The following is a 21,616-nucleotide window of genomic DNA, read 5'->3' as shown; positions in this document are numbered from 1 at the left end:
TTTGTCTGTTAATGTTTTTTTTTATAATTAAATTACAAACATATAAGTAAGTACATATCTTTAGTTATTCTATTTCTTAATTATAAATTAAAATATTTAATAATCGTACATAAAATCGTGTCGTCGATAAATGTAAACGCGCGCGCGTAACGCAGTAGCCGGACCGGCCCGGCCTGTCTGCGCTGAATCATTCACCCATACATGCGCACGCGCATGTTACACTTGTGTGAGTTTAAGGCCGAGTTTACATAACAATTTGCTTTAAAAATATAATGTGACATCTAATATTGAAAACTTTTACTTTTGAAATATTAATATATATATATTTATATACTATACTATTTTATAAATATTCTTATTCAAGATGGTTTCGAATTAAAGTTTCATTAAGATTTTTATAATGAACTAGCTATTTCATCCCGGCTTCGCACGAGTATAAGGGTCTATAGAACTATTTATATTAAATAAACGGGCAGAAAAACATCACGTTATTGTGGGCCAGGATACTTCAAAGGCGTACGCAATCAGATGAGTTTAGGAATGCATTGAGAACGAACATACAAACAATCTTATTTATTGGAGATTACTTAACTGAAGTATGAGATAAAGGTAAACATACAATTGTTACTGGTGGAAGGGCTTTTTGCAAGCTCTACTCTACCGCAAAACAGCAGTACTTGGTATTATTGTGTTCCGGTTTGTAGGGTGAGTGAGCCAGAGTAATTACAGGCACAAGAGACATACCATCTTAGTTCTCAAGATTGGTGGCGCATTGGCGATGTGAGCAATGGGTAAAATTTCTTACAATGCCAATGTCTATTACTACTAGTACTGGGCGTTGGTGACCACTTACCGTCAGGTGGCTCATATGCTCGCCTACCTATAATATAAAAAAAACATAAGTACAAACGAATTATAATAGTGTACAGAGATATATAAAGACTACTTTGTCCAGCAGTGGGCTTAGATAAAACATATTTCATTCAACTTGAACTATACAATTATGTTGAGTGTAGTACGATTTCTTTATTTTATTAAGAAAACAAACAGTACAAATTTACCAATAATTGTTTTTTACAATTTTATCTCTTTAATCACTATATTTAAACTGGTTATCGTGGTTGATTTGCTTTGCACGCCGAAGGTTGTGGATTCGACTCCCACCCAGGACAGACATTTGTGTGCATGAACATGTCTGTTTGTCCTGAGTCCGGGTATAATTATCTATATAAGTATGTATTTACAAAAGAAAAGTAGTATATGTAGTATATCAGTTGTCTGGTTTCCATAGTACAAGCTCTGCTTAGTTTGGGATCAGATGGCCGTGTGTGAATAATGAATAATGTCCCACGATATTATTAATATTATAAAATTTTCTGATACTCATAATAATATGTATACTGACCAATCGAAGGAGTTATCATAAACAAAGCTTAGATTTACATATTCCATGCGATTTGCTTATAGCTCTGCTATTTGCTCTACAAACGATTCTTGATTAATTTACCTTTATTTATACGCCACTTAACTAGTTATAAACACATATACATACCAAAGTTCCTATAACAATATCGCGTACATTAAAACCGCCATTTTGAAACCATAGTGAATATCATAGAATATCAAAATCTCGACCGATGATATTGCGTCAATTCAAGCTCAAAGTCAAAATTAATTAAAGGAGTTATCCTTTAATTAATTTTTCGGTAATATCTATATGTCTTAAAATATTTATGAGATTTATTCTCACACATATATCAGAGACAGTAATTTATATTTATAAACGAATCGCGGCGCGAAACCGTAGTGTTGGCAGCACTGTCGCACTGTAATCAACGCTAGCAAATTTCGCGCCGAAACTGAGCCTAAAGTCACTTAGTTTTCAACCGTCCTAAAGACTAGTGCATCTCTACTAGGAACTGTCATTAGTGTCGTTTGCCGGAATCTATAATAGTTATTGTAATTTAAGTAACTTTACTTTGCTCGATAACCCAATTAACTGGGGAACAATTCTACTAACAAAATTTCACTTTATCGCAATCGAATCAAAGCTTGATCGGTGCCGTTTTTCCGTTTTCCTAGTCTCTAATTTAATTATCGATTATTGCCATAGAAGTTAACAATTAAATTTGATTTTTACATAACGGTATATGTTAACATATTATCGATTCGGTACCGATTCGAATAAATACAGATGATTCAAAGTTGGATCGGAATTGAATCGGGAACGTATCGTAATTTTTATAAATTAGTAGAATTCGGCTCCTGTCCGCATAATGTCTAATAATGATTACAACCATACGATCTATCCGACATAGATATTCTTAAAAGTTGCACATATAAATACTTTTTCGTTCAATGTTACTAAATCTAAAGTACAATAGCTGTCTTAATAAAATAAATTCAACAATCGTGATCTATTGTTTTTGTCATTACAAGAAATGAAATGTAAAATAAATTTTCATCTTAAATATAATTAATGTTAATGATGGTTCACAGAATTATTTATTAATTTGGTCATATTGCATGAAATTTTAATTAATATTCGACGAGCATATGGGCCACCTGATGGTTAGTGGTCACCAATGGACATTGGTATTGTAATAAAATGTTAAACATCGCCAATGCGCCACCAACCTTGAGAACTAAGATGTTATGACCCCCGTGCCTGTAATTACACTGGCTCACTCACTTTTCAAACAGCAACACAACAATACCAGGTACTGCTGTTTCACGGTAGAATATCCGATGAGTGGGTAGTACCTACCCAGACAAGATTGCACAAAGCCCTACCATCAGTCACCAGTCAATCTATCATTTTAATTTTAATTGTTATTAATAATTTTTTTTTGTTGTTACCGTCTCAACAATCTGCTATGTAATGAATTTTGATTAACTTATTTTTTAAGCCTTGATCGGATTGTGTTTTTTTTTAATTTAATAATTTTAACTAATTAACTTTAATTTTAACTGCATTTTCCGAATGCTTGCTGTGACGTAATTTTACCGAATGCTTTCAACTAAGGTGAGTGATTAATGATTGAATCTTATACATAGTTCAATTGTGGACTCCCGCGATCATAATCAGCTATTACCCAACCAATTAAAATATATATTTTCGCTGTCTAAGCGCATGCGCAATACTCGTAGCTACAGACATATTGCTTACTCAAGCACGTCTGTGACGCGATGATTTTCCTTTATAAAAAATCTCTCAATGCCTCAAAGATTTTTCTCACTTCAAGTTAGAATGATAATTTAGTGTATTCTTTAAAGTAACAGCCCGGAGACTGGAAAATGGAAGCGTGTACACTCCCGTGCCTCGGAAAGCACGTAAAGCCGTTGGTCCTGCGCCTGAACTCTTTCCGGTCGTGTCGGATTGCCGTCCCATCGGATTATGAGAGTTGAGAGACTGGACCTGTGTTTGCGTACACACTTGTGCATTACAATATATCCCGCGCATCATTCTGTATAAAAATCATTAAAATTAATACCACGCATTTCAAGTAACGTGTGACCCCGTCTTTAAACACTTACGTGTATATAGTTATGTATGTGTGTATTGAAAGCTGTGCGCGTGTTGGAACTTAAATGTGTGTGTAGTTTTTTTTTATTTCAACTGAGGGTTGTAGGAACCTGGATTTTATCCTACCACGTAAGAAACGGTAATGCGTTTACTTGTAATATATAATAACAATTTTAATATAGTAGCATGTCACGTGTATATAAATCGTTATGTACATGTTATTCGAGAAACAGATGGAGGTTTAAACGTTTAAAAAAATACCACGATGAGTCGAGATAACCCAGTGGCTAGAACACGTGAATCTTGACCGTAGGTTGCGGGTTCAAACTCAGGCAAGCTTTCAACTTTGTTCTCAGCGGTGATAGCAAACTTAGCTAGGATATCTGCATATGCCCGAAAGCAGCGTAGTGATTTTTATAGATAGGCGGATTAGCAAATAGGTTACTGGGAAGTGGTTACCACAGCCGATAAACATTGGTGTTCAAATATTAACCATTCCATACATCGCCAATGCGCCACCAACATTGGAAACTAAGATGTTATGTCCCTTGTTGAAGTTATACGGAATAAGACCCATACTGTTCTCTCAAAAATAAAAGGGGCTTTTACCCAGCCATAGCATATTTACGATTTTTATTCGCATAATTTTCTAAATATATTTATATATAACCAAATAGTAGTTAAAACGCTCGCTAAACAATGAATTGAGAATTTGTTTTCATAATTCATCTCGTGCTTGACGGATGAAAGAAAACATCCTAAGGAAACCTGCATGTTTCTAATTTCACTGAAATTTTGCCACTCGTATTCCACTAATCCGCATATAGCGTGGTGGAATAAGCTCCAAAACTTATCCTCAAAAAGAAGAAGAGGAGGCCTTAGCCCAGCAGTGGGACATTCACAAAAGAAGTGTAAATAATATAGACCTGTTTTGGTGGTAGGGCTTTGTGTAAGCCTGTCCATACAGGCTATATATGTATTTTCCAGTTTTTAAAAACTGCGGTCAAAACCAATGGAGATGTAAGGTTTTTTTTTTAATTTATATAAAGCTGATGAGCAATTTATCATCTTGTGAATTGTATTTTCAGCGTTGAGCGCTATCTATCTTTACAAATATAATAAATGAGACAGTAAGTTTGTCTGTTTGTTACGCTTTCACGGTTAAACCATTGAACCGAGTTTGCTCAATTTCGTATGAAGCAAGGTTGAACCTCGAAGAAGATTTTGCCTACTTTTTTATAACAACCCCTCCCTCCAGCACCAATTTCCCCCCTCTTTACCTAATATGCGAGCGAAGCGGAACACCAGTTTTAATATAAACAAAAATCAAACCAATAATAATTCAATTTTCGAATTTGAATCCACGATAATTATTTTAGATTCATACGTACTCTAACCACTGAGCCATTGCGTTCCGTAAATACAACCCCGTTGCATTTATTATCCATTTATAAAATTCAGCCATTGTTAAACAAATTTCAAAGTCCGTTATAATGTTAGTAATCTATACGCCATTGGTTAGAAGTGGTAGTAGGTGGGGTGTTTCTACCAATGGTGAGTTACTTTCACCCCATCATTCCACCTTCTATTCCCCTAAGTTTTCACTTATTTTAACATAAAACATCCAACATTTTTTATTATAATAATGACATTGTTTTTTATTTGATTTTGACATTTTTTTTTAAAAATTACTGATGATTTTTTGTTACTTTTAATTTGAATTTGATTAGAGGAATCTTGAAGTGCTATGTACACTTGTAATTGACATGCATATTAGATATACTATTATTGTTTTATAAATTAATCTTTTCAGTGCTTTATATTTATGTTGTAAGTGTGCTATTATAAAGCCGAGATGGCCTAGTGGTTAGAACGCGTAAATCTTAACTGACGATCGTGGGTTCAACCCGGGCAAGCACCACTGAATTTTCATGTTCTTAATTTGTGATTATAATTCATCTCGTGCTTGACGGTGAAGGAAAACATCGTGAGGAAACCTGCATGTGTCTAATTTCATTGAAATTATGCCACATGTGTATTCTACCAACCCGCATTGGAGCAGCGTGGTGGAATAAGCTCCAAACCTTCTCCTCAAAAGGGAGAGGAGGCCTTAGCCCAGCAGTGGGACATTAACAGGCTGTTACTGTGTACTGTACTGTGCTATTATAAATATATAAATAAACATTTATCGACAACGGCTCACTTTATTTCGTTCTTATAAATGATTTAAATTTTAATGAAAATTTCAATTTAGCTGTTTACTTAAACACTGATCTCTCTTTCTATCATCACTGTTTTGACATTCGAAAGAAGAAGACAGCATTGTTTAACTAATCACCCGCTAAAAAGGTTTATAAGTATGTGTGTTAAATAAAGTTGACAAAATTCAAAGTATGCTATCTCTTTCTGGTATTTGGGATAAAAAGAGACAGTATAAATTGAGTTAATTCGAGCCTCTCATAGATCATTTTATATATATGTAATGTCATTTGTGAATTTACTTAGTGGTAGGACTTCGTACGAGCCCGTCTGGATAGATACCACCCACTCATCAGATATTCCACTGTAAAACCGCAATACATAGTGTTGTTGTGTTCCGGGAGAGTGAGACAGTGTAACTAGAGGCACAAGGGACGTAACATTTTAGTTTCCAAAGTGGTACATTGGCAATATAAAGTATGGTTAATATTTATCACAACGCCAATGTCCATGGGCGATGGTAACCACTTACAATTAAACGGTATTAAATCACTTTAATAAATTAAAATTGATCGTCGTCTACATACAATTATATTTATATAACTCGCATGATTGAGAGAAACAAAATATATTTTATTAAAATAGTCTTTGAATCGTTGCAAGCGCTTTCGAATCGTCATTTTACAGCTTGAAATGTAGATTCTGTCGAGAACCGGCAATAAGCTGGCTACTCTCTTCCGATAATCAAGTTACACAGATAATTAAATGCAATCGAACTATTATTTAATCTATCCAGTATTACGCCTTGACTGCCTCGTTGGTCTATTGGCTTGATATAAGGCCGCAGAACCGGTGGTCCTGGGTTCAATTCCCAGGTCGGGCCAATAAAAATTATTGGGTTTTTCTGTCAGAAAATTCTTAGTAAGAGCCCGGAGTCTATCTGGCCGTGCCTCGGAAAGCAAGCCCAAACTTGCATACAAGTTTCTTTTACACAGTAGGTAAAAGAAACTTGTATGCAAGTCAAGAACTCCCAAGTGATAAAAAAGGAGACAATAACTCCAAAGTGATAAGATGACAGTTTTGTGTGGAGGTTTTTTTTTGTAGATAAACCTACTGAAATTTTTATTAAGCGATTCGAAATTATGTGTTCGGGATGAAGCCGAAAGGTTAGCTTTTTTACACGAGTTTAATTTTGAGTGTGGAGTAGATTTCGTGTGTGCAAGTATACTTTCGGCGCCGTCTTTGGACGTAGATGAAGCATCCCCTAAAATAGTCAGAAAATGTATTGGCGTAGATTGATTTTATAGTATAGTTAGGCCAACGCCCATCGACACTGGCATTGTAAGAAATGTCAACCATCGCTTATAACACCAATGCGCCACTAACCTTGGGAACTAAGATGTTATGTCCGTTGTGCCTGTAATTACTCATTCACCCTCCAAACCGGAACACAACAATACCAAGTACTGCTGTTTTGATAACAAATTCTGGTAGGTATTAACAGTAGTCATTTTAATTATTTCATAAATTTATATAAGAAATGAGAAAAATGTCAAAGCATGTTAGAAAGAAATACGGATCGGTGTTAGCGTCTGACGATTCATAAGTACTTGTAAAAGTCTCTGATTAAAAATAATTTGATTGAGTAATTGATTGATTGATAATAAAATCCTCTGGTGCTGCCAATGAATTTCAGTTGACGGTTCGGTTTCTCTTTAAATTAGTAATTTTTTTGCAATTATAAAGTAATTAGTGAACTTATATGAAACTAAAAAATATTTCGATGTTCAAAAAGTGTTGCACTATTTTTCATGCAGGATTTATAGACTTAAGATCCGACGTCCTCGACAATCTCAAGATAGATCAGCCAACTGTGCTGGACATATCATAGTGCACAAGTGTGTGCATAGATGCACTATTCCCTAACTCTCACGATCCGACGTCAATCCGACACGACAGAAAAGGGTAAAGGCAACAACGGCTTCACGTGCTATGCGAGGCACACTTGTACACACTTTCAACTTCCACACTCCAGGCTGCTACTGAGATGATGAAATTTTGCATATACATTGCAGCAGCCATAGAGTACCCAACACTCCCCCTCCCATTTTTGTATTATATATCCATTTTTATTTATTTAACAAAAGAGAAATAAGTCATTTATAGTGCCCGACAATAAATATTGCACATCGACTTTTGAAAAGAGACAACGGCTTCGTAGAGCGTTATCTCTGTCGCACGAAACACTTATACCGGCTACTATTAGGAGTTTTATAATAATAATATTTTATTATTATAAAACTAACCACACAAAGTTGTGGCTACTTTAAAAAGCTTCACATGTTAGCTATTTTCACTAAATTGTTTTACATTTGTCATTAAAACATGTAGTAGCTACTAGTGATCCTTAAAATAAATAAATAAATAAATAAATAATAATATCGTGGGACATTTTTCACACACGGCCATCTGATCCCAAATTAAGCTTGTACAAAGCTTGTGCTATGGTAACCAGACAACTGATATACTACATATACTACTTTTCTTTTGTAAATACATACTTATATAGAAAATTTACACCCAGACTCAGGACAAACAGTCATGTTCATGCACACAAATGTCTGTCCTGGGTGGGAATCGAACCCACAACCTTCGGCGTGAATAGGCAAGTATATCTATATATCTACCAACCACGCCAACCGGCTCAACAAGTTCAAGTTGCTACAACAATTATGAGTTTCTGTGTAATTGAATAAAATACATCAATTGTTTATACAATATATGTACAATGCTACCTGATCTGCATTATGCAAAAATATAAAGCTCGTCACGTTAATACGGTACTTAACTTACTTGACTGCCTCGTTGGTCCAGTGGCTAGATGTAAGGCCGCAGACTCGGAGGTCCTGAGTTCAATTCCCAGGTTGAGAATATAAAAAATTATTGGGATTTTCTGTCAGAAAATTCTCAGTAGCAGCCTGGAGTCTAGATGTTGGAAGTGTGTACACTGTGTCTCGGAAAGCACGTAAATCCGTTTATCCTGCGCCAGAACTCATTCCCGTCGTTTCGGATTGCCGTCCCATCGGATTATGAGAGTTAGGGAAATGAGAGCGCACCTGTGTTTGCGCACACACTTGTACACTATTATATCTCCTGCGTAGTTGGCTAATCTCTCTTGAGATTGGCCGCCGTGGCCAAAATCGGTCTGGAAGACCACTTGAAGACCGTTTGAAGATTTTTATTTTTATTGTTATCTTATAATGTCCGCAGGCATGTTGTACGTGCCTGCTAAAGGCACTATTTATATTCCTCCGGTTTTAGTAGTTATATGAATATTTTTACTTCCAGCAGCATTATAATCAAAATTTTACGATTGCAATTTTAGTTGGTATTCTTGGTGTATCAGCTGTCTTCCTTGAGTCTTAGTAGATTAGGGATTCTGGTTTGGATTTTTTTTATGGTATAGGTAGACGGGCAAAGGGGCCACTTGATGTTAAATAGAACGCCCATAGACATTGCCAATGTAAGAAATATTAACCATCCCTTACATCGACAATGCGCCACCAACCTTGGGAACTAAGATATTATGTCCCTTGCGCCTGTTACACACCCACTTACCCTACAACGCAACAATACTCAATACTGCTGCTTAGCAACAGAATATCTGATGATGTGTGGTACCTACCCAGAACGTGAACAAAGCCCTATAATCTAATAAATTCTGGATATTTAGCCATTCTATGTTGGGGTCGTTTTTATTATGGCTCGCTATTCTAAAGTTATAGTCCAGAATATTCTTGGGAGTAGCTGTGAGTGTTCTATTCGCTAGCTCCCCGCGTCATCACTGTCTTTTTTTATTGAATAGGAAGGCGGATGAGCATATGAGCCACCTGATGGTGAGTGGTCACCAACGCCGATAGACATTGGCATTGCAAGAAATGTTAACCATCACTTACATCACTAATGCGCCACTAACCTTGGGAACTAAGATGTTATCTCCCTTGTGTCTGCCAACAATACCAAGTACTGTTGTTTTGCGGTAGAATATCTGATGAGTGGGTGGTACCTACCCAGACGAGCTTGCACAAAGCTCTACCACCAGTATCATCAGTCATCGGTGTTCGAAGTTCGTCGTGTGACGCGTTATTGCAACCATTGTATGGGATACGATGTTGCACAATTTTAGCTTTTTTGTCGCACATTCTATGAGGACCGTCTCGTTACATAGTTTCCGTGTATGAATTGTAAGCTTATATATTATTATATACCAAAACCTTTTTCCGAAACGCGCTGCATCTTCTAATATAAGTTTTATGTATATTGATTTAGTTTTTTTTCGATTGGGTTGGAATTGTTTATCTACATTAAAAGTAAAAAAAAAAATAACTTGTGTTTAATGGCGGTACATCTCTATAGAATCAACATTACAAACCAATGACTTTGCATGTAAATTTTAAAACTTACTAGAATATTATTATATTGATTTAAAAAAATACTCAAGCCGCGTCTTAAGCCTTTTAGAAATTAATCCGATTCTTGATTGTTAATATTTAATCTGTGAATAACATCTGAATACGAAATTTCACCAAAAAGTTTTTAAGTTAAAAAAAAAAAACAGAAATCGCCTCATAAAGAGCTTCCTTAACATGACAATAATTGACATTTGCACATGTCTCTAATGTCACTTGAAAATGTACCTTGAATTCTTATAAATAAAGCCTGTTATTCCGTACACATAAACAGTTTTAAACTTAACTTATAAAATTTATTCAAAGATTTTCAACCTTAATACGAAGTTATAAGAATGAAAATTTTCACAAGGAAATAAAATTCGCGCGTAAATATTTAAAACCTTATCTCTAAAGGTATAAAGGTTATTATTTTTATTAACTTCGTATTCGAATTTCGAATCTCGGTACATCGCAAAAACCGCACGTTCGGTCGACGAACTTTTTTTAATAGTGTGCGTTGGATGTTTGAATGTGTTCCTTTCGTGTCGTCCAGACGCGTATTTGAGTTATATGTGTTTGTGCGCCTACACATTTATATTGGTGTGAGTGGGACAGACGTGTAAAGACACGTTTACTTGTGTTAATTCCTTATACAGCATGATCTTTATAGTTATATATGGATCACGTGCGCTCTGTATCGCGATCGCTTAATATAACTTTAAATTGTATTGATTTTAAACTTGTTTAACAAAATTTTCGTACTATTGTAAGTTATCGCTGTATTGTACAATTTTAAATATATACGTTATTTTTTTAAGGAAATAAAGAACGGGACAAGGGATGAGAGAAATCTAAGAAATAAACTATTTAATTATTAACTTTATCATAAGAAGCATTAAGAAATAATAAAAGTATACAATTTGTGAGTTTATGAATAATAGCAAATCTTTGTAATGAAGCGATCGCCTCCTGACTATTTCTTTTTATATTGTAAATTTGGACGCAATTACAAGACAAAAAAAACTGATTTTCTTTCGCGGGTTCTTTTTAAATCAGGGTATTTCTTTTCCGAACCGATGGTAGTTTCTAATTTGACAATTAATAAGTAAGTATAAAGCTTCTATATTGAATAAAGTCATTAATACTGATTTAATTGGTTTAAAAAATATATACATAAATAAAATTCTTAAAAGAATCAAATTAGAACTTATTACAACACCATATGTAACGTAGAACATCGCGCTTTGTGACGAATCCGTGAATGTGTGCGTGCGTCTGGCTCTCTCTGTGCGAGTTTCAGGGTTGAATCTCTATCATTATAATAATAAAAAAAATAGATTTATTATAATTAATTATCACACAAATAAGAAAAAAATCAAGTCGTATGTTTGTTTGTCATAATTTTTTTTTTTTTACAAAACGTAAATAATCGTTGTTCTATCAAAACGCCATTTTATATGTAAATATTCACATTGACTTCTAGGCTATACTAAAAAAGAGCACAGGACTTGTGCACTCTCATAATCCGATGAGCACAGAATAAGTTCACGCGCAAGACCACCAGCTTTCCGTGCTTTCGTTGATTGGCAAACTGAATTTCACAACAGAAAATCTGATAACCGTTTATTGACCAGAACCAAAGTTTGAACCCCGAGTATCAATCTAATAAGTTATCTAATTTACCAACGAGTGGTGAATCGGTGGTACCTACCCAGACAGGCTTGGACAAAACCACCATATAAATGGTACTCGCAATTAAAAAAAATCCCTAATGAATATTAGTCAATAAAAAAAATGTCTTAATTATAACATATCATTAAGTTTAAATGGCTTAAACTTAATTAATTAAGTAATAACAATAATACTCATACAGATTGCAGTTGAATTTGACGAGCCGGCTGGCGTGGTTGGTAGACCTTTCATGCCAAAGGTTGTGGGTTCGATTCCCACCCAGAACAGACATTTGTGTGCATTAACATGTCTGTTTGTCCTGAGTCTGGGTGTAATTATCTATATGAGTATGTATTTACAAAAGAAAAGTAGTATATGTAGTACATCAGTTGTCTGGTTTCCATAGTACGAGCTCTGCTTTGGGATCAGATGGCCGTGTGTTAATAATGTCCCAGGATATTTAAAAAAAAATAACTTACAACGTGTATGCAAAAGTTGCATCACGATCGGTTTAGTTAAGAAGTGAAAGCGTAACAAACATCCTCACTTTCATTACGTAGAATAAAAAAAATAGCTGTATATATATATATATATGTTTTATTTTTAAATATGTAGGCGAAGGAGCATATAGGCCACCTGATGGTAAGTGGTCACCGACGCCTATAGACATTGGCATTGTAAGAAATGTTAACCATCGCTTACATCGCCAATGCGCCACCAACCTTGGGAATAAAGATGTTATGTCCCTTGTGCCTGTAATTACACTGGCTACAGGAACTCAGTTCCCAAAATTGGTGACCCAATATAAGCGATGGTTGATATTTCTCACAGCGTCAATACGTGACCATCAATCTGCAAAATAAAAGAAATATATCCTTACGAAGCAACCTTGAACTGATTAGGTCCCACTGACCTTCCTCACTCCAGACCTCGTTGCCCATCATCGATCTAAATACATATATATAGGGAGATTTGGCGCACCTTGGGTGACGCCTTTTATAAATAGATTACTAGATAGATATAAATTACGCCTATTATAAATTATATATGATATATGACGAGCCGGTTGGCGTGGTTGGTAGATACTTGCCTTTAACGCCGAAGGTTGTGGGTTCGATTTCCAGGACAGACATTTGTGTGCACGAACATGTCTGTTTGTCCTGAGTCTGGGTGTAATTATCTATATAAGTATGTATTTACAAAAGAAAAGTAGTATATGTAGTATATCACTTGTCTGGTTTCCATAGTACAAGCTCCGCTTAATTTGGGATCAGATGGCCGTGTGTGAAAAATGTCCCAGGATATTATTATTAATATATCTAGATTGGTAATATTGATGTTAAAATACACTTCAAGTACTTATATATATATATATATATATATATATATATTGCACAAAGCCCTACTGGTGGTAGGGCTTTGTGCAAGCTCGTCTGGGTAGGTACCACCCACTCATCAGATATTCTACCGCAAAACAGCAATACTTGATATTGTTGTGTTCCGGTTTGAAGGGTGAGTGAGCCAGTGTAATTACAGGCACAAGGGACATAAAATCTTAGTTCCCAAGGTTGGTGGCGCATTGGATATGTAAGCGATGGTTGACATTTCTTACAATGCCAATGTCTAAGAGCGTTGGTGACCACTTACCATCAGGTGGCCCATATGCTCGTCCGCCTTCCTATTCTATAAAAAAAAAAAAAATATATATATATATATATAAATATATATATATATATATATATATATATATATATATATATATATATATATATATATTATTTAAGCCTCTGCTTTGGTCCTTTTTTGCCCCACTACTAAATATAATAACAAACATATATTATGTACTTATATATAACAATTGGTTAGTATAAAAGACTGTTAAATATAACAAGGCTACCTACCTATTAAAAAAACTTGGAAAAAAAATATATCAATATGTTATAAGGAACAATTAAAAAACAAACCGACTATGTTCCGATATTAGCGGTAACGTTCAAACATACATACGTCTCTATGTACAGATGTTGCAACTTAATCTTCGGTCCTTAAAAGTATAACCTTTATATAACACAAGACAGAATAAAGGTGGAGACATACTCAAATTTTTAAAGTACATCACAGTATGGCCTAGGTTTGTTCCTACAATTTTGTAGGAAGAAACTCTCACTCGCCGCAGAAAACGGTCGTAAAACGTCAAAAAGTGATATGCGACATTGACCGTTATAATCATAAAATTACAAGAACACACGCATCAAAATTGTATATCATAAGTCGGTTTTCAACATTTCACGTGTCTAATTTCATTGAAATTCTGCCACATGTGTATTCTACCAACCCGCATTGGAAAAGCGTGGTGGAATAAGCTCCAAACCTTCTCCTCAAAATGGAGGCCTTAGCCCAGCAGTGGGACCAACGCCCATAGCCACTGGTATTGTATTCTTACAATGTCAATGTCTATGGGCGTTGTAACATTTCTATGTTAACCATCGCTTTCACCAACCACCATTACGCCACCAACCAAAACACGGGAAGAGTGGGTAAGAATCCCACATAAGCCCTTTATAAGGGCCCGAGTACATTACTGAAGGTTTCCACGACGTAAAAAATATCCTATCAAAATTTTATTGCTTTAGTCCTTATTTCTAGTTTAAATTCAAAATGTCGACCAAATTTCTTCGTAACCAATGCGACTATTCGTAAGCAAAACGAATGGTTAAATTATTGCGCTGTAATGCTATACTATAAGAGATTAAGAAGTGTCGTTTTAACAGTGTGTCTCTGTCTTTAGGGATGAAACTCGAAGCCGGAGCTGTCTCGCCTGCAATTTGCAGTCTGGAGGGTCGCGGGTTCGATGCCCAGACGGGGGATGAGTCTGGGTGAGTACCGTCAACATACGTATTTGTTAGATTAATTTATATATATCTATTTTCTGCAAATCTGTTATTATAAGATATAAGACTATTTATGTGATATATTATAAGCGCGATAAGTTTTGGAGCTTTTTCCACCAAGCCGCTCCAATGCGGGTTAGTGGTATACACGAGTGGCAGAATTTCAGTGAAATAAGACACATGCAAGTTTCCTCATGATGTTTTCCTTCACCGTTAAACACAAGATGAATTATAATCACAAATTAAGCACATGTATATTCTTTATATAGTGGTGCTTGCCAGTGTTTGAACCCACTGTCATCGGTTAAGATTTCGCGTTCTTACCACTAGGCCATCTGTGGCTCGCTAGACCAAATTTGGTTTTAAAAACCCTACGACACACGTAACAGTACAGTGAGCCTATAGAGTTGTATGTATATGTGTAGGATGGCTTAGGTCTCTCTTTTCTAGTCACGGTAGCGTGCGCAAGCGATCCCGTGGCGCTCCTCGTTAAGACGGAAAGGGTACCGCTGGTTTTTTAGTGGGTATTCCGATGTTCCGGGCGCGCTCGGCGCCTTGGACAGCGGCGAGCCCCTCGTACCCCCCCCCCATTGTTCCCATGAGGGGAAACGCGTAACGCGTTTTTCCAGCGTTAAAAAATAATAATAAAAAAGGTCTCTTTTCTTAACTGGCACTTTTCATATCGTGCGTGAGGCGAGGAGGAGGAGTACATGAAGCTTGTCACGTCAATGGTCTAAATTTAGAATGGTTGAAACTGAAGTGCACCTATTTATATAGTAGCATTATATACTAAAAACATCCCCGAAACGTCATCACACTGCATCGTCCGGTATAAGTCCTATCGAAGTTGGTTTAGTTGATTTTTTCAATTAGGCATTAGAGAAAAAAACCTTTACTCATTTATTAGTATATAGAAAAATACAATTGTGAAAATTCTAAGATAAATACGAATAACATTCAACTAAAACGCTTGTGTGGAATTGCTTTAAAATAAAAAAATAAAATAAAATAAACGTAAAATTTCACCCACACATACGAACAAATGAGGTTTAATTAACCATTACAATAATCACCCTCGGAAACGGCTCAATGTTATTAAAAGCCAATAAAATCTATTAATGGCGGGAATCTTAAACTACCCACGGTATTTTCACATACCTCTGTCGTATACTGTCGGCAACTTCAAAGAGAAGCCAGCTAAAGAAATAGCTTGATATATCTCTTACAGTATTTAAATTAATTAAAATATATAATACTAGATTTATCCTGCAGTTACACCCACGTGTAAGGGGGTTAAGTAGTCTATGTGTTATCTCAGAGTATAAGCTATCACTCTTGCAAATTTCATCCAAATCAGTTTAGCATTTTTCGCGTAATAGAGTAACAAAGATCACACAACTTTCTCATTTATAAGATTAATAGCATTGGCATGGGTGCTATTTGTTCTGTTAATGCTACTCATTGGAAGTTCTTTAAAAAAAACTATTAAAACGAATTTAAAGATGGACTTTATGTCATCACTAGCTGAACATCATGGGTTTGAGACTATAATAATAATGTCCTCCAGAACGATTTCGGCCACGGCGCCCAATCTCAAGAGACATTAGCCAACTACGCAGGATATATTATAGTGCATAAGTGTGTGCGCAAAGACAGGTGCACTCTCTCTTCCCTCACTCTCATAATCCGATTGGACGGCAATCCGACACGATTGGAAAGAGTTCAGGACCACAGTACCAACGGCTTTACGTGCTTTTTGAGACATGAGAGCGTACACACTTCCAACTTCCAGACTCCGGGATGCTACTGAGAATTTTCTGATAGAAAAACCCAAAGTACATATATACGAACATACAAACTGTAATCTTATTTTTACTATGTTAATTCTGGATAAAGTAGATTTCTAATCGTGAAAATTAATAAAATCAGTTTAGTAGCTTCAGATAAATAAATCACACACATACCTGTGTCCTGTGCGTTGACACACAAATACATTATTTTGAATAGCACATTAAACGTATTTATATTGATTTCGATGATCGTGGGTTCAAAACTGGACGGGCATAACTGAATTTTCATGTGCTTAATTTGTGTGTATAATTCATCTCGTATTTGGTTGTCAAGGAAAACATCGTGAGGAAACCATTTATCTTATTTCACTGAAATTCTGCCACATGTGTATTCCACCAACTGGCATTGGAGCAGCATGGTGGAATAACCTCCAAACTTTCTCATCAAAAAAGGAGAGCCATAGCCACGCTGTGGGGTATTCACAGGCTGTTACTTAATTTTTTTAATTTAAGAAAATTGGGCCCTTAACAATGTTTTTTTTTTATTATAATAGGTAGGCAGACAGGCATGTGTGCTATCTGATGGTAAAACATTAATTGTAAGAAATATAAAATTTTATTTTATTCAGTCTCGTTACAAAACCATAATACTAAATATGTTTATTGATACGAAATAAACAGCTTTTAAAATTCGAAGCCTACCAATTTTTAGGGACACTTGTAATTTATAAAAAAACATTTTTTTTGCATACCGTACTTTCCAAGGTCGATGACCGTTGCATCAGTTGCACCTTGAAGCCAACAAACATTAATGTAACATATATCGCTTTTCACATAATTATAGTACATATAAATAAGCAGAGCAGAGGTAGAGCTTTGTGCAAGCTCGTCTGGGTAGGTACCACCCACTCATCAGATATTCTACCGCAAAACAGCAGTACTTGTTATTGTTGTGTTCCGGTTTGAAGGGTGAGTGAGCCAGTGTAATTACAGGCACAAGGGACATAAAATCTTAGTTCCCAAGGTTGGTGGCGCATTGGCTATATAAGCGATGGTTGACATTACTTACAATGCCAATGTCTAAGAGCGTTTGGTGACCACTTACCATCAGGTGGCCCATATGCTCGTCCGCCTTCCTATTCTATAAAAAAAAAAAAAAAAAAAAAAAAAAAAAAAAAAAAAAAAAAAAAAAAAAAAAAAAAAAAAAAAAAAAAATATAATAGATATTTTTTTATTTGAAAATAAAGCTATATTCTACCTCTTATTTCAACATGACAAAAATATTTAAAAATGACTACCACATAACTGTATTAAAAAAATTGAGCCTTGGTTTAATTATAAGTAAAAAAAAAAAAAAAACTTTTTTGTATACATTTATTAACATTGACCTTGAGTCGTTTTCAAAATAAAAATGTGTATAAACACGTTATAGCAACAATTAGTTTAAATAAAAACGTATCTTAAACAAACGAAATAGAGTTGTGATTACAATAGCAATAGTTACATCCTTAAGGTTGGTAGGCTTGCAAAGAAAGTAAATTCGTTTTATATTTCGTATTTTCGTCAGTTAGCCGCGAGCACTCGTGAGGGGAGATTGTACTGTGAAGTGTTCACCATACATCGGAATTATTTACGATTTCAAAGTCGTTTCCAGTAAATTTATAAATAATTGTTCAATTAACGTGTAATTTGAAATAATTCAGACATATAATGTACAGTGATAATGACAATATACGTGAAAATATAACAGAGTTTAAAAAAAAACCTTATGAATCGTGTAATTTTGTGTTAAAAGTGATTTGTAAGTTATATTCAATGTAAGTGAGTTTATTTTCAATTATTATAGTCACAGATAATATATATTTTTAAGTATCTCTGGTTTCCAAATTGTTCTAAAATTAAATTAACAACCATTACAGTTATTTTTTATTTGTATATGTTTTCTATAATTTGTTTTTGCGTTGTTAATATTCTTTATTTAAATTATATATTATATTATTATATGATGAATAGATATTTATAATAAGAGATGTCATTCTCGGTTTCGCACAGGTAGAGAAAAATGTATTTTTGGATAGGATTTGCGCGATATCCGTTAGTGAGCGTCTACGTCGGGGAAGGAGTAACGTGACAAATTTCAAGTCAATCGGGCGGATAGCTTAGGAGATCTCGTGATGAGTGGTACTTCGCTTATATACTCTATGTATAGATATGAAACAATTTTATGTACACTTGGTGGTTGGACTTCGAATGCAAGTCCGGTTATTCTGGGTAGGTGTCATCCAATCATTAGATATTCTACCAAAATGTCAAACTGCAATACTTTGTTTATTGAGTTTCGGTTTGAAGTAAGTGTAACTACAGGCATAACATCTTGGTTTCCGAGGCTGGTAGTCATGGTAGTTCTTACTCTACTGGTGGTAGAGTCAGATATTCTACCGCAAAACAGCAGTACTTGGTATTGTTGTGTTCCGGTTTGAAGGGTGAGCGAGCCAGTGTAATTACAGGCACAAGGGACACAAAATCTTAGTTCCCAAGGTTGGTGGCGCATTGGCTATGTAAGCGATGGTTGACATTCCTTACAATGCCAATGTCTAAGGGCGTTTGGTGACCACTTACCATCAGGTGGCCCATATGCTCGTCCGCCTTCCTATTCTATTAAAAAACATCGCCAAAGTATATTTGTGGTGACTTACCATCATTTGCGATATTGATATTTTTCATACACAGTGTAATTGTATAAACATTATAAGTAGAGAAAAACTTGTAGCACCAAGATTCTATGTCCGCAAAATTAATCGTTCCCTGATCAAAGTGTTCGTTATTGTTTTTTTTTTCCCCTTTCTGGCGTGTGTCTACGCTATTTGAGCGCAAAATATTCTGCCAATGTCACGTATAAAATAGATAACACATGATATGATATTATACGGTTTAAAATTTTGAATCGTTTGATGATGATGATATAGCCCAGATGGCCTAGTGGTTAGAATGCGTGAATCTTAACCGACGATCGTGGGTTCAAACCCGGGCAAGCACCACTGAATTTTCATGTGCTTAATTTGTTATTATAATTCATCTCGTGCTTGACGGTGAAGGAAAACATCGTGAGGAAACCTGCATGTGTCTAATTTCATTGAAATGATGCCACATGTGTATAGCCCGCATTAGAGCAGCGTGGTGGAATAAGCTCCAAACCTTCTCCTCACAAGGGAGAGGAGGCCTTAGCCCAGCAGTGGGACATTAACAGGCTGTTACTGTACTGTTACTGATGATGATGAGTGAAAACTGTGTTATTCTAAAGTAGCTTCGCTATTGTTATAAAATACATGAATTTTTGGTTGCCAGTCAAAAAAATGAAATCAAAAAAAAAAAAAATTAATTAAGAAAACTTTGATTAATAAGGCGCGTTACTCTATAAAGGATTGGATAGGTTATAACGTTGATTTTCATGCAGAATAAATAGTATCATATATTTAGTTATATACATGTATAAATCAATTTATTAAATTTATAAAATAAAATTACACAATCCTCACTAATGTTGTCAATGCAAAAATTAATTTAAATACGTCTTAATTACTCGACTTATCAGAGGCACATGAATGGATATAGTCAACCTAACGGCTAACATACCCCATACCTCAACCACACGCAGGTGAAACCGCGAGCGAAAACCAGTTATAAATAATAATAAGAGAGTAGCGTGGTGGAGTAACCTCCAATCGTCTCTCAAAAAAGAGAGGTCTTAGTTTATTGATGATATATATAAATAGATTTTAATGTGCTGCAACGCCATCTAGCGACCTTATAACTACGTGAATAATATATACACCTACATAAAAAACATATATATGTTATCTTCATAGTGATCAAACGGTATCTATTATTAATATCACACAGATATACAGATATAATAGATTTTTTTAAATATATAAGATTTATGTATTGATTCAAAATTTATTTATAGCATTACCTACCTATTCACGAACCCGTGACCCGAACGCTTTATCGACTGAGACTCAAAGACACACCCACGTACTGTCTACCAAACATTTAGAATATAACAATAGTTATATAATACAAAGCATATACTTAACTATATATTATATACGAATAAATAAGGAGACGTTATTTTTGTAATGCCTAACAGAAAGTAATAAACCAATAAACTTAATACTTATAACAGAATATCCAGCGTGTTTCGGAGATGGGTTTCGTATATAGTGTTTGTATATAAGTAACTGCCGTTTCAACCTATTTAAACTACTGACGTCACCGATAATATCAAGAGATTAGCCACCTGTGCAGGACATATAGTGCACAAGTGTGTGCGCAAACACAGGTGCACTCTCTATTCCCTAACTCTCATAATCCGATGGGACGGCAATCCGACACGACCGGAAAGAGATCAGGCGCAGGATCAACGGCTTTACGTGCTTTCCGAGGCACGGGAGTGTACACACTTCCAACTTCCAGACTCCGGGCTGCTACTGAGAATTTTCTGACAGAAAAACCCAATAACTTTTATTGGCCTGACCTGGGTATTGAATCTGTGGCCTTATATCAAGTCAAGACCCAATATAACCCCCAAACACGAGCGAAGCCGCATTAGGGAGCTACTCACACAATATTTCTATCTTATTTTATTATAATGGTGTCTTAGGATGTAATCAGTTGTTTTATAATTATTTATTTTGTTAATGGTTGTAGCAAATAATTTATTGTAACGAGTGTTGCGAACGAAATCCATACACATACATAAAATAAATATAAAATTAAGTATCTGTTTGTGTCCAAAAGTTAATATGGTTACTTACGAGTTGAAAAAAAAATAAAAACCCGCTGAGTTTCTTTCGCCGGTTCTCCTCAGGGCTGGGTGTCTTTTCCGAACCGGTGCTAGATTCTTGTTTGACTATCAACAAGTGTACCAGCTTGAAGCTTTGGATTCTGTGGATCTTCGTGCTAGAAGGCTCATTGGCGACCAGACACTGGTCGCAAAACTCCAGACCTTGGAACATCGTCGTAAGGTTGCCTGTCGGTTTTCTACAGTATATATTTCGGAGAGTGTGCCCAGGAACTATTTAATTT

General features: G+C 35.3%; 1 protein-coding gene across 1 annotated transcript in view; it reads left to right on the top strand.

Annotated features, from left to right (window-relative positions):
* The window catches only part of LOC126778799 (interaptin), a 301,055-nt gene extending 281,962 nt beyond the window's left edge, over positions 1–19,093 (top strand). Inside the window, exon 18 of the transcript XR_007670232.1 lies at positions 19,067–19,093. The gene's annotated coding sequence lies outside the window, so the exon portion shown is untranslated. The remainder of the gene's footprint in view (positions 1–19,066) is intronic.
* Positions 19,094–21,616: the final 2,523 nt, after the last annotated feature.

This window comes from Nymphalis io, chromosome 27, assembly GCF_905147045.1.
Source record: "Nymphalis io chromosome 27, ilAglIoxx1.1, whole genome shotgun sequence".
Taxonomy (NCBI): Eukaryota; Metazoa; Arthropoda; class Insecta; order Lepidoptera; family Nymphalidae; genus Nymphalis; species Nymphalis io.
This window is presented reverse-complemented; position numbering and strand designations above follow the sequence as displayed.